General features: G+C 43.5%; 1 long non-coding RNA gene across 1 annotated transcript in view; it reads left to right on the top strand.

Annotated features, from left to right (window-relative positions):
* LOC132538571 (uncharacterized) overlaps window positions 1-13685 on the top strand; it is a 196555-nt gene extending 182870 nt beyond the window's left edge. Inside the window, exons 7-8 of the long non-coding RNA XR_009549908.1 lie at window positions 11209-11361; window positions 11607-13685. This is a non-coding gene — a long non-coding RNA (uncharacterized LOC132538571). The remainder of the gene's footprint in view (window positions 1-11208; window positions 11362-11606) is intronic.
* The last annotated feature ends 613 nt before the right edge of the window (window positions 13686-14298 follow it).

Raw genomic sequence — 14298 nt, 5'->3', positions numbered from 1 at the left:
TGGATCCCCACAGCCTGGATCCGCAGCTCCTCAGGAAGCCCTAGGCCCTGATGGCTCTCCAACCCTGAGGACACTGCCCAGAATGCCCAGGCTCTGTAGCATTGCTGTCCTCCATCGCACACCCACCAGTTCTCAGGCCCTGCCAGGAGATAGCACTGCTGCTTTAAGTTCAAGCCAGGACTCCTTCACAGGCATAGTTCCCTGCCAGCTTGGGGAGAGACTGATTTCTGTGAGCCTATTTGGAGACTCTCATCTCTGCAGGTACCAGTGCAAGTACCCACCCCCTCCTCTCCTTCCACTCCCCACCCCGTCCCCCGAATACCATACCAGAAAAGTCAGGTGTCATTGAAGGACTTCAATGCTCTGTGGTTGTCTTGTTCCATGACCCCAGGCCCTGCAGGCCGTATCAGGCGAGAATATATTGTCTTGGGGCGGCAGGGGTGGGGGGGTGGCTGGGGGACTGTCCAGGGGCTCCCATTGCTGTGTGGTCATCTCCATTGGGATCCCATCAGCTTGTACCCTGCTCCCATGGCTAAAGGAACTGTGATGGAATGCTACTCAGCTGCTGGAATCCTGCTCAGGTGTTAACATGATGAACTTACCTGCTTTGCATCATCTTGGATGAAACTGAAAGGTACCATGTCAACTGAAATAAGCCCCAAAGAAGGACAAATAGCAAATGGTAAGCAAGGAGGGAACACACAAAGAGAAACATGGACCACTAGGTAAGGTGTATCCCACCCAAGCCTATGCCTCTGGGGAGGGTCGGGAGGGAGAACTTGAGAGTCCTGGTGCATCATGAAACTGCAGCTCTGTGTCCTTGAAAACACAAAAACTAGTCTGTAAATTGACTTCTCAAAAAACTGCAACTGAGGGGGTCGGGCGGTGGCGCAGCGGGTTAAGCGCATGTGGCGCAAAGCGCAGGGACCGGCGTTAAGGATCCCGGTTCGAGCCCCCGGCTCCCCACCTGCAGGGGAGTCGCTTCCCAGGCGGTGAAGCAGGTCTGCAGGCGTCTGTCTTTCTCTCCCCCTCTCTGTCTTCCCCTCCTCTCTCCATTTCTCTCTGTCCTGCCCAACAACGAATTGCGTCAACAAGGGCAATAATAATAACCACAACGAAGCTACAACAAGGGCAACAAAAGGGGGGGAAAAATGGCCTCCAGGAGCGGTGGATTCATGGTGCAGGCACCGAGCCCAGCAATAACCCTGGAGGAGGAAAAGAAGAAAAAAAAAAAAAAACTGCAACTGATAACTATTTAAGAACTTTAATGCCACCAATATACTGTAGTCATTAGTAATTCCTTATAGTTTTTTTTTTTTTGGGGGGGGGGCTTCAGGATTTTCCATGTATCAAATCATGCTATCCACAAATAACAGTTTTACTCCTTTTAATTATTTTTTTCTTTTGCCACCAGGGTTATCGCTGGGGTTCTGTGCCTGCACTACGAATCCACTGCTCTTGGAGGCCATTTTTTTCCCCATTTTGTTGCCCTTGTTGTTGTATTTATCGTTATTGTTGTCATTGCTGTTGTTGCATAGAACAGAGAGAAATGGAGAGAGATGGGAAAGACAGAGAGGAGGAACGAAAGACACCTACAGACCTGTTTCACCACTTGTGAAGCGGCCCCCCTTGCAGGTGGGGAGCCGGGGGCTTGAACCGGGATCCTTACGCTGCTCCTTGTGCTTTGTGCCACATACCCTTAACCCGCTGCGATACCACAATAGTTTTTCTTCCAATGGCATTGGACTCCCCTTCTATCTTTGTATTGCCTAATTAATCGAAGACTTCAAAACCATGCAGGGCAGTAGTGGTAAAAGCAAACATTTCTGTATTGTTCCAGACCTTAAGGAAATTTTCATTTTTCACCATTGTGCATGAATTATCATATATGACCTTTATCATGTTGAAGTAGGTTCTTTTTAATCACAGGTTAGTAAAGGGTTTTTTTTTTTATCATCAGTGGGTGTTGATTTTCAGTACTTAGTGATGTGTTTCTGTGCTTTTTACTTTTGTTTTTGTAGATATAGTATATTGCTGGGTTGATTCGTACATGTGTATTACATTAGCTTTTTGCATGTGTTCAAACATTCTGTCCCCCCAGGATGGATTCTGCTTGTTCCTCATGAATAAATCTCTTGATGTGTTGTTGGATTTGTTTTGCCAAGATATTGTTAGGCATTTTTGTATCAATATTCATCAAAGTTATCAGTGTATAATTTTCTTTATTTTTTGTGTTGCCTTCTTCTGCTTTGGGGATTAAAGTGATACTGGCTTTACTCATGCATTTGGATGTTTTTTTCTTCAGTATTTGGAAACATTTGAGCAGGAAGGGCACTGATTCTTCCTTAAAAGATTTACATAATTCGCTCATGAAGTTATCTGTCCCTCAGCTTTTGTTGTTAGGGAGGCATTTCACTGTGACTTGGTTGTATTTGTAACTGGCCCACTCTAGTTATTTATTTCTTTCTGGTTCAGTGTTAGACAATCGTATGATTGTATGATTCTAAGAAAGTGTCTCTTTTCTTCTTTGTTATAAAATTGGTAAATATAATTATATGTGTGCATACATATATGTATATATACGTATGTATTACGTATAGTGTTTTTGTAAGTGCATATGGTATAAGGTGTAAGGACCCATACAAGGATCCCAGTTCGAGCCCCCAGCTCCCCACCTGGGGGGAGGGTCACTTCACAAATGATGAAACAGGGTGCAGGTATCTATCTTTCTCTCTGTGACTCTATCTCCCCTCCCTCTCTCAAAATTTTTTCTGTCCTATTCAATAAAATGGAAAAAAATGGCCTCTCGGAGCAGTGGATTCATAGTGCTGGCATTGAGCCCCAGCAATAAACATGGAGGCAAAAAAAAAAAAAAGTTTTCCTTATCTGCTATCTTTTTCTTGGTGATATTAGTAAGAAGTTCATCTCCCTAAATTATATTTTCAGTGAAAGAGTTATTGGCTGAATTGATTTATTTATAAATTTTAAATATATTTTTGTTTATTGGACAGAGACTGAAATTGCAAGTGAGGGGAGAGATAGATTATAGATGATAGACAGACAGACAGACAGACAGGCAGACTTGCTGCAGGACTTTAGTGTTCCTCGAGCTTTTTCCCCTATAGGTGGGAATACGGACTTGAATCGAGTCATTCCAGCCTGGATGATCTCTCTCTCTCTCTCTCTCTCTCCCTATCTCTCTCTCTCTCCCTCCTTCCCTCCCTCTTTCTCCTTTCTTCTCCTCCTACTTTTTCTTATCTCCTTCTTCCTTCCGTTTTACTACTAGAGTTAGTGTTGTGTCACCCCGTCTGATGGCTCTGTTGTCTCAGGTGACCCCCTTTTTTTTCCTCATGGGGGGGTGAAAGTCAGAAAGAGAGAAAGATGAGTTAGAAGGAAAAGGGGAAACATCTGCAAAACGGCTCCACCATTCATGAAACTTCTTTTCAGCTGGGGCCTGGGGGTTTGAACTCAATCTCTCATTTATGGTAACGTGTAACGCTGCCAGGTGTGCCACCACCCAGTCCCTGAATTGATTTTCCACACATCATTTTGGCTTCTATATCATTTATTTTAATTTTATTGGATAAAGTTAAATTGAGAGGTGAGGGGGGGAGAGAGATAGAGAGACACTTACAGACCAGTTTCACCATTCATGAAGCTTGCCCCCTACAGGTGGGGAGTAGGGGCTTGAGAGTCCTTGAGCATGGTATTATGGGAACTCAACCAGGTGTGCGCCACTCAGACCCCCCTAATTCATTTCTTTACACTTAAATTTCAATATCATTATTAATGATTGAACAGCATCCCACAAAAGTATAATATTTCAGTTTCACATCTATGTGTATGTAATTCTGGTGTGTGTGTGTGTGTGTGTGTGTGTGTGTGTGTGTGTGTATGGGGGGGAGGGGCTAGCAGAGGAAGGGAGGGAGAGAGAGAGATAGCGCACCAACTGACAAAGTGAAGGGATTCGCCTTTGTTTATATGACATGGTGGTGAGGCAGAGAGCAATACATGGCTGAAAACCTTAGTAGCTGTTGGTGTTAGGAAAGAGACTTTTGAAGGTATAAATCCCAGTGGGAAGATTTGCTATTACCCCTCAGCCTTCTCTTGGCCTTTAGTGTAATATGTTTACACCAGAGTGCTCTTACCTGCCTGTGTAATGCATCGCGCTCTATCTCCCCTTGCTGTGAGGGTCATAGCTCTCTGCTTCTATATCAAGACAGCTGGCAAAGCAATTCAATTCGATTCAATATGATTCAATTCAATTCATTTCAGTTCAGTTCAATTCAGTTCCTTGATGGAGACAGTAAAGAACTCAACAAGCCTATCCATGCTGACTTCATTCACCTGGACTTGGTTGGTTCCATTTCCAACCTAGCCCCTTAATGCTATTAGTTCAGTAATTGATCTTAAGACCGTTCCTTTTCTTTAAATGTCTTCTAATATTCCTCATCAAAGGATTAATTCCTGTAGCATTTCCCTTCATGCTTGATTGACTGATAGTATGTTAATTATGGGAGGAAATAAATTGTCCTCAGTGCATTTAGAGTCCAAAGATTTGGACTCTTAAGAGTTTACAAATAAGAAAGATCTTGAGAAATTAAGTAACTTGTTACATAAATAGTGACACAGCTGAAACTAGAAACTGGGTTTCAGCCTCAGTCATTTCATAGTATTTGAAATCTTAAATATTTGGCACAGTTAGAAAAGTACACACACTACTGTGTGTGCCAAGCATGGCTCAAACCCTCTGTTAAGTATTTTGCTTCTGACCGTAGTACCCACTACACACTGAGACAGACTGAGGCTGACACAAGAAATAGGGGAAGTTGAATTATTTATTCACACAAACACATAGCATAGCCATTATTACAAACATACACATGTACAGACACAGAACAGACACAGAACATGGGGACCTCGGGAGACCTGAGGGGTCCCCCCTCCCGCAAGCCAGAGTGCCAGCAGTGGCCCCATTGTTTGGGAGAGAGACCCAGATGCTGGGAGCTCATCTCCTTTTAAAGGGAAAGCGAGTGGGGGGCTTCAAGGGGCTCACATGAGTACATCCCTAGAATAAACGTTCCGAAACTACCATGCGGCACCCTGAAACAAGCGGGCAGGGGAGTGACAACCATCACGGCACAAGGGTTACAAGACAGATGAGTTTCAGGAACATTCTTAGTCAGAAATTCTCTGCTGTCCTTGGGTAGGGAAAGGGGGGAAATTCCGTCACAATCTAGTCCTCTAAAGGTTTGCTCTTAATCGTTAAAATCACCTAGCTTTCTGCATGGGGGATTTCTAGCTGAATCAGCTTGGGGGTCTTATTCCTTCACACCTCATTCCCACCTGCATGAGGACCAGCTCCAGGAGCAGTGGAACCGTTTCTGCAAGTGTCTCTCCACTCTGTCTTGCTGTCTCCCAGTCTCAACCCCATTTTTTTCACCCTTGATCAAAACGAAAGGAAAATACAGTTTGCCAGAAATATTGGAGCTGTGCTGGCACTGAGTCCCAGTGATAACCCTGGTGGCAAGTATATACACGTATTTAATTAATTTATTTTATAGCGACAGAGAAGGAGAGAGAGAAAGGCTCTGTTGCATTTTCCTGTGGACTAGTGCCCATCCTGATTGAACTTCCTGACTGCCTTGTGCCTGGTACTCTGGTAGCCTGTGTGAAGAACTCATTGCTCCCTCCATTTCTCTTAGTTAGACTTTTCTGCTTGCCCATGTTCTCTCTCTCTCTCTCTCTCTCTCTCTGTCTCTCTCTCTCTCTCTTTTTCCAGAGCACTGCTCAGTTCTGGCTTATGGTGGTGCTAGGGATTGGGAACCTGGGACTTGGGAGCCTCAAGCATGAGAGTCTCTTTGCAGAACTTTATGCTACTACCCTGCCCCCACTTGCCGGTTTTCCATTGTGATTTTTATGTCCCTGAACAAACCTGTGTTGTATTAGAACTGCCACTTTGTTAAACCTCCAGCTCAGCTGATGCTGATTTTATTTTGTAATTATGATACTTCTCTCGTTGTCTCTCTCTCTCTGTATTATTAAAATAAAACAAATTATATATATTTTTCCCCAGTCTAGGAACTATATCTCCATGAGCAAATGCTCCTTAGAATACTTAGAAATTAGTTTATCGCCAGTCTGGGACCTGTTTCATGACACTGGCCATCATGAGAAGCTGGGTTTCAGGGTTTCTAGGTACAGAGATGGGTCCAAAAGTCTACTGAAGAGTAGACTCAGGAGTAGTCTGCTCTCTGCTCTCTGGTGGGGCACCGAAGGCGGGTCTTTGAGGGACTTTCACAGTAGAGAATTCGCAAGCAGCTAGCATTGAAATTAGAGTTTCAGACATAGGGACCAGGTGGTAAAACACCCTGTGGACCCCAGACATTGGCAAATACAAGGTTATGGGATCAGGCCCCCTGTGCCCAGTGATGGGGGTAGTGCTGCAGCTGTCTCTCTTTCTCTCTGTTCCTTTCTCTTGCGCTCTCTGTGTGTGTGTGTGTGTGTGTGTGTGTGTGTGTGTGTGTATTGCCAAATAGGGTAGAGTCCTGTGCCATGTCCAAAACCCTATCAAACTCTGGTGGCAAAAGAAAAAAATAATTTCAGACTTAAAAGATAGCAAACCACTTGGGGCGTGGATGGTGGTAAAGAGAATCAGAGGAGAACTGCAGGTGGAAATAGCAATATGGCACATGATCAGCCAGACTTAGCATCTTGGTCAAGTCAGCACTGGTCCTTGGTTTCCTGCTTGTGACAGGAAAGGACACGTGAGAGCTGGAGGTAGCGGATTCTGAGAACAGAGATTTTAACACACTTCATTTCAGGGATTAGGACATGCAAGGAGAAACAAACAGACTACAGAAACGGGGATGCTATCCTTAATCATCTAAGGTAAAATAAAACCCACCTTCCCTTTCTCAGAGGTTATGAATTCAAATCAAAGCTGGCGCAGAAGGGATCATAATATCTGAGCTCTTTGATCAGCCGTGCTAAGTTAAACTACTAAACTGAAATGCAACCATTCCTTGGCTTATTTTATTTTATTTTAGAACCACTAAACTCTGAAAAATGACTTAGGTTTGCCAGTAGGGACATTTAAATAAAAAATTCATCATTGATTCTCAACTTTCTCCACCATTTCACAAAGAAGCAGACATTTAAATGGCAAATAAAAGTAGAAAAAACTCATTTTTTTCCCACGGGAACAGCATTGTTTACGTAGAATCAAGGAAAGGTTGTGGCAGGTTTATTAGGTCTCCCAGTTGACCCGATTGACAAAACATCTAACACTAGAACTTCCTCGAAGAGGATTTGCACCCTGTCTGCATCCAGGAATTAGCTACCCTTGAAGATGGAAGAGAAGGGCCAGACACACACAGCACAGTCATGGTCCCTTGGGCACCTGCTGTCCTGTCACTGGGACGAGTCAGAGAGTCTTCTTGGCTCTGGGGAGAGGTCAGGATCCAATTCTGATTAGTAGCATCATAGAGTAGCGTTTATTCACTCACCAGAGGCAAATGGAAGTGTTACTCTTTTCCCATGTTCATGTTGCCTGCCAGTTGAATACACTCCAGTGTGTTATTAGATTCAGGTGTTCCTGCCTTGACCACTTTCTCCCCTTTTAATCCCATTCCCTGAGACTGAGCTATAATTTATGAAGCTCCTGGCATCCACAGCTTTATTTTCTTTCTGACTAGTGATTGTAAACTCCCTCCCTGTGTGTTTCTGGTTTGCTAGCAGGTAGTCTGGGCTACCAAGAAAGAACTCACGGTATTGGATTCTCCCCAGGGTTGAACCTCGTTCCAAATTCGGTTATCAGTCTTGATGCACATTTCGGAGTCTCAAGGAGACATAGAGGGCCGCGCAGGGGCACAGACACATACCACAGGGCCCTATGGTTTCACTGAAACACCTCCAGTATGACCAAGAGGGGAGACAATTTGAAAATAGGATCCTTGCTTACTCCATTCACAGGAAAGAGCCAAAAAGAGGAAACGGGTGAAAAGTTAGGGCCAAGCGAACTGCTGTTCCAAGCAGAGAATTCAGAAAACAACATCAAATCGCGTTTTCCAGGCTCCTTAATCTGTATTGCCCAAGCCAAGGAAGGCCAACACACCTCTTCAGGAAACATTCACAGGGATCTTCTGACCTGGAACCTAGTCCCAAAACAAGGAAGCAAACTAGAGCTGTAAAAAGAAAATTACAAATACATGATGTAGTCAGAAGATGGAAATGCCACAGATTAGTTCCTTGACCACACAATAAAAGTGACAGGAGTTGCTGTGTATCCTTAAACAACCTTCTTCTTTCAGAGGGAAACCGTGAAAGGGGCTGGATTGCTCTGCTGCTAGAAGCACTGAAGATGAGATAAGAAAGCAAACACCCCCTTTTGAGATAGTATGGCTGCTTGAAGTGCCAAAATAAAGCCTCCGACCTGATCCAAAGGTAGAAAGGATTCAAGTGTCTCTGTAAATGCTTCTCAGTGCAGAGACGGAGTAGAAAAAGCACACGAAGGAAACCACTGGAATAATGTTGACAATAAGATTGGTTCCCAGCAGGAAGGCTGCTGAGAGAAGGCTTAGCTTAGAGTTTGTAAGTGAATATGCTATTCCTGGACTTTTTTTTTTTTTTCCTGTCTTGTTTTTCTGACATCTGTCCACTAAAAAAAAAAAAAATCGGATCCCGGTTCAAGTGCCCAGCTCCTCACCTGTGGGGGGGTGGGGGGGTATCACTTCACAGGTGGTAAAGCAGATCTGCAGGTGTCTTTCTCTCCCCTCTCTGTCTTCCCTTTTCTCCATTTCTCTGTCCTCTCCAACAATAATGACAGCAATAACAACGATAAACAACAAGGGCAACAAAGGGGAAAAAAATGGCCTCCAGGAGCAGTGGATTCATAGCACAGGCACTGAGCCCCAGCAGTAACCCTGGAGACAAAAAAAATTCCTCATGATCTGTTAATTCTGAGAGTTGGAGAAAAGAAACTTAAAACATTTAGGAAGTGGGGTTCTGGTGGCTACCCTCCTGTCAGCAATTTGCAGAGAAATCCATCAGACTCTCTTCTAGTGTATCCCTTCATCTGTAAGAAAAGACAAAGTGGCAGATATACAAAGATCTTTGCCGATTCTAGACTTCGACTCCCTTCCCACCTTAAATGCCACTGGAGAATTTTAAGTGTCATTAAGTAACTTTATGCCATTGGATATTTAATGGTCATCATCAGAACTAAGATTTGAACCAGAAAGGAAAACACAAACCAGAATTAGGGAGCTAGTGTAAGATAGTCTCTTTTGCAGTAAGAGCACAATGAGAGAAACTGTCTATTATCAAGTGAGTTTATTGTGTTTATAAGTCTAAGAACTCCAGGAAGAACAAAACATTTTTCAAATAGTATAGCATGATATAAAACTCCGGAGGGCTGGGAAGATAGCAGAGTGACTATGCAGAAAGAGCCAGCAAAAATCCCAGGTTCAATCCCCAGCACCACCATAAACCAGAGCTGAGCAGTGCTCTGGAAAAACAAACAGAAAAATAATAATACAAATCAATAAAATAAAACTCATGAGTATTTTGTTGTAAAGAAATAGCAAAGGAGCCAAGGGAACAAGCCATGGGGCCGTCATTTACATTAGATAAAAAGCGTTTAGTTTGTAAGGGATAGCGCCATTTAGTTGCTGCTTCAGAGTCTCAGCTGCCCTTTTCTTAGTTTAAACTTAATCCAGTTTATAGACTCGGATACAAGCTCCACCCTCTATGCCCACTTCAAAGTAAAAGACTCCAGCATGGTAAGACTGATTTTTAATAATTTGGGGCATCTGAGAATGCTACAACCATCCTATTTACATGGAAATGAATTGAACATTTTTCTACCTCCCCCCCCCCCAAGTCACAGAAAATTGAAGGCTCTCCTTTCACATATAAGAGAAACCGGTATACAATTGAATCTCAAGACACAATTAAGAGGTTGTAGTAGTTGCTGACGGCACAAACGTGAAACGCTGGGTTTGGCTGATTCGTATTCTAAGAAACAAACTGGCCAGTGCTGATGAGTATCGTCAGAATATTGTTATTAGATTATGGGGAAATAGTTTCATGCACATTCATGGTGTGTGCGAGTTACCATGTTCTCCATCAGGGGCCTGTGTGCCCTCACCCATGAAATACTCATTTCTTTATTGGGAGGTTAATGGTTTACAGTTCAGTTGTTGGTACATGGGTGCAATTTCTTTCCAAGACAGATGTTTGCAAAACACTCTCACCAATGAAAAGGGATGGGGATGGTCAGAGCACCACTCAGATCTGGTGAACAGTATTGCCAGAGAGAGACCCGGGGTCTTCTGCTCTGAGGTTGAGGTATCTGCCTGGCCCACCAACAGTGATATTTTAGTGTAGGAAAAGTAAGTATAAGAGGGCTGGGGGGAGTCAGGCAGTAGCTCAGCTGGTTAAGCACATGTGGCGCAAAGCGCAAGGACCGGCATAAAGATCCCGGGGGTTCCCCACCTGCAGAGGAGTCATTTCACAGGTGGTGAAGCAGGCCTGCAGGTGTCTGTCTTTCTCTCCCCCTCTCTGTCTTCTCCTCCTCTCTCCAGTTCTCTCTGTCCTATCCAACAACAAGGACATCAACAACAATGATAATAACTACAACAACAATTAAAAAAAAACACTAAGGGCAACAAAAGGGAAAATAAATAATAAAAAAAATTTAAAAAGAAGGCTGGGGAGACAGCATAATGATTCTGCAAAAGCCTTTCAAGCCTGAGGCTCTGAAGTCCTAGGCTCAATCCTCAGTACCACCCTAAGCCAGAACTGAGCTGTGTTCTGGTCTCTTTCTTCATCAGTATCATTCCTTCTGTGTCTACTCTTTCTATTTAAAATAAAATAAAAATATTTTAAAAGAAAAGAAAAAGTGCAACAAGTCTTAGCAAAATTTTGGAAAACCAGAGAGCTAGAAATCAGCTACCTTTTTTTAAATTGACTTAGTAATGATTGACAAGACAATAGGATAAGAGGGGTACAATTCCCAATGCCAGAGTTCCATATCCCATCCCTTCCACTGGAAGCTTTCCTATTCTTTATCCCTCTGGGAGCATGGACTCAGGATGATTATGGGGTGCAGAAGGTGGGAATGTTGGTTTCTCTAATTGCTTCTCCACTGGACATGAGCATCGGGAAATCGATCCACACTCCCAGCCTGTTTCTATCTTTTCCTAGTGGGGCAGGGCTCCGGAGAAGTGGAGTTCCAGGACACATTGGTGAGGTCGTCTGCCCAGGGAAGTCATGTTGGCGTCGTAGCATCTGCAACCTGGCTGAAAAAGCATTAAGATATAATGCAGAACAGATAGTTTAATAATCAGAAACCTAAAGGTAAGAATAGAGCAGATGAAATGTGGGGTCTCCAGCTGGCCTACCTTTTTAAGGGATGGGAGTCACCTAAGAGACTTGGAGGAAGAGGACAGCCTGCAGCCCCTGTGGGTAAGTTCAGGTTTGACTCTTTCCAGAGCAAAGTGTCTATTTCTACTGCACAGAGCATGATGGAAGGACGTCACAGGCAGACAGCATTTGCACAGGTGCGGGGAACTGGAAGCTTAGTCAATGTTTTCTGTTCGCAGGCAACTAGATCCTGTTACCTGAAGAGTCGGGAAAGAGGAAAGAGGTGACAATGGAAAAGAAGACAGACTTTGTTTTAGGCGATACTGGAAATCTCTCCTTTACGTCTATGTGCAACGAGGAAGAATTTCTAAAGCTATCAGTGTTTATTTGTAGTGGATTGGCAGTTTAAATGAAAAGTTTCCAAGAATTACCATGTCTACCGACTGCAAGTTTCACTAATGGAATGGACTACATGATATAAAAAGAATAAATGATTCAAATTTACCCGGCTCTTAAATGCAGTCAGGGCCACCTGGCGGCCATTATCTAACACTTTCCATATCCGGAGTTCATCTATATAGTCTGGTTCCTGTGGTCACTGAGGCTAAAACAGGGTCAGTAGCTTCACTACGCTAATAATCTCTACTTCCTGGGCTCAGTTTCCTGGAACAGCAGCAGGCAGAATAAATCAATGTGACAGTGTACCTACTGTGCTATATGACACGACTCAGGTTCAAGCCTGACCCCTCTCCACCTTGGCACAAATAGATGAGTTTCTGCTGTGACAAATTATATATATTCCCGGATGAGGAGAGTAGTGGGAACATATTTTCTTGCAGTTCCTGCCTTTCATTCCTTTCTTTCTCCTCTTACCCACAGAAGACTTGGAGTTGCAGATGTCTTAGCTGCAAAACAGGAGTCAGTCTCAGCCTTTGCATTGCCATGAGATTAACTGCTCTTCAAGTCGAGATGTCCAAGGTCGCATCTCTACAATGAGATCACAAGAGTGTCTGACCTTATCTTGCTCATTAGACGTTAGATTCATTCAGGATCTGCCCTCATCAGCATGAAAGCATGTTTTTAAACATGAAACACAGAAAATCATCAACATGAAAATGTTCACAGAGGTGGGAGTAATAAAAGGCTCCGTGAGGTCAACTAGTGCTATATTTGCATGTTTAAGAAATGAAGAAACTGAGATTTTAAAAAGTTCATTTCCCTTTTATTTGTGTGCAGTTAAGCACAAAGAGCGAGAGCCCAGTGAAGAACTGGCTGAATTTCTGACTTCTGCTTTAGTGACTTTCAAATCTGTATGCATGCAATAAGTTTGAAAAACACAACCATTACTAGAATCATCTGTATCTTTTTTGAACACATATGAAAAAGCGGAAAGCAGATAATCAGAAACCATTATATTAACACACAGTGCAAGAATCATCAACACAAATCATATTTCAAATACTCCAGATGACTTTCACAAACAAAAAAAACACCAACAATCCTCCTAATTTAATGGATTCTATCCAAACCACAAGTTCAAAGGATCAAAATATGGTCTAACAACAAATAAAAATCAAACAAACAACCAAAAATACTAGGCAAACATAATAGTCCTCAGAGGACTTCACGCTCAAGTTATCAGCCCAAATACAGCAACAATTCAGGCACCAAAGAAACTTAGATCTGTTTCTGAATTCTTGGACACTTACTGGAACAACCAGTAACTGAACTCTAGTAGATTATTAACCCTGTAAATGTCACCCTCCTTCAGTCTCCTCAAAGAGACTAGAGCCAACGAAGTGATTACTTAAGGTGGAAAAAAATAAAACTGTAGTCCAAGTTAGTCAAATAGTCCAAAGTACAAAAATTTTAAACAAAACGTGGTGGTGGTGATGGTGGGGAGACATAAGTAAAAATGTTCCTGAGTGAAATGCACTTGGATAAGGACAACTGCTATAAGTCTTTCTAAAAGTCATCCACACATTTCACTGAGTCTCTCTCTAATGGCTCTTACGCTAGAGTAATTTGTCCAGACAAGGAGTAAGAAGTCAGTGATGACCTATGCATTGGTGTGAGTGATCATGCTTAGATCAGGCACTAGAAGAATTATAAAGAATTAGGGAGTCGGGCGGTGGCGCAGCGGGTTAAGCGCATGTGGCTCAAAGCGCAAGGACCAGTGTAAGAATCCCGGTTGGAGCCCCCGGCTCCCCACCTGCAGGGAAGTCGCTTCACAGGCGGTGAAGCAGGTCTGCAGGTGTCTGTCTTTCTCTCCCCCTCTCTGTCTTCCCCTCCGCTCTCCATTTCTCTCTGTCCTATCCAACAACGAACAACAGCAACAATGGCAATAATAATAACCACAACGAGGCTACAACAAGGGCAACAGAAGGGGGAAAAAATGGCCTCCAGTAGCGGTGGATTCATGGTGTAGACACCGAGCCCAGCAATAACCCTGGAGGGAAAAAAAAAAAGTTAACTGCATTCAAGTCCTAATAATAGGATCTGCTTTTTTAGGGGGTAAACCAAGCTAGATGGCTGATATTCCTTGTGTTACCTTTTCTCTGTAAATCTATCTTAGGGGGCCCAGGTGGTGGCACACTTGGTTGAGCACACACACTACAACATTCAAGGACCCGGGTTCAAGCCCCCACCACCTGCAGGGGGAAATCTTTGCGAATGGTGAAGCAGGGCTGCAGGTGTCTCTCTGTCTCTACTCTCTCTATCTCTTCCTTGTTTCCTGGCTGTCTCTGTCTAATACATAAATAAAGATAATAAAAAATTATTAAATCTATCTTAGGACCTTGAGCAGACACGACTACAAGTGAAGAAACTAGATCCTGGGAGTCGGTAGCGCAGCGGGTTAAACGCAGATGGCGCGAAGCGCAAGGACTGACATAAGGATCCTGGTTTGAGCTCCCGGTTCTCCACCTGCAG

This window comes from Erinaceus europaeus, chromosome 5 (genome assembly GCF_950295315.1).
Source record: "Erinaceus europaeus chromosome 5, mEriEur2.1, whole genome shotgun sequence".
NCBI lineage: Eukaryota > Metazoa > Chordata > Mammalia > Eulipotyphla > Erinaceidae > Erinaceus > Erinaceus europaeus.
This window is presented reverse-complemented; position numbering and strand designations above follow the sequence as displayed.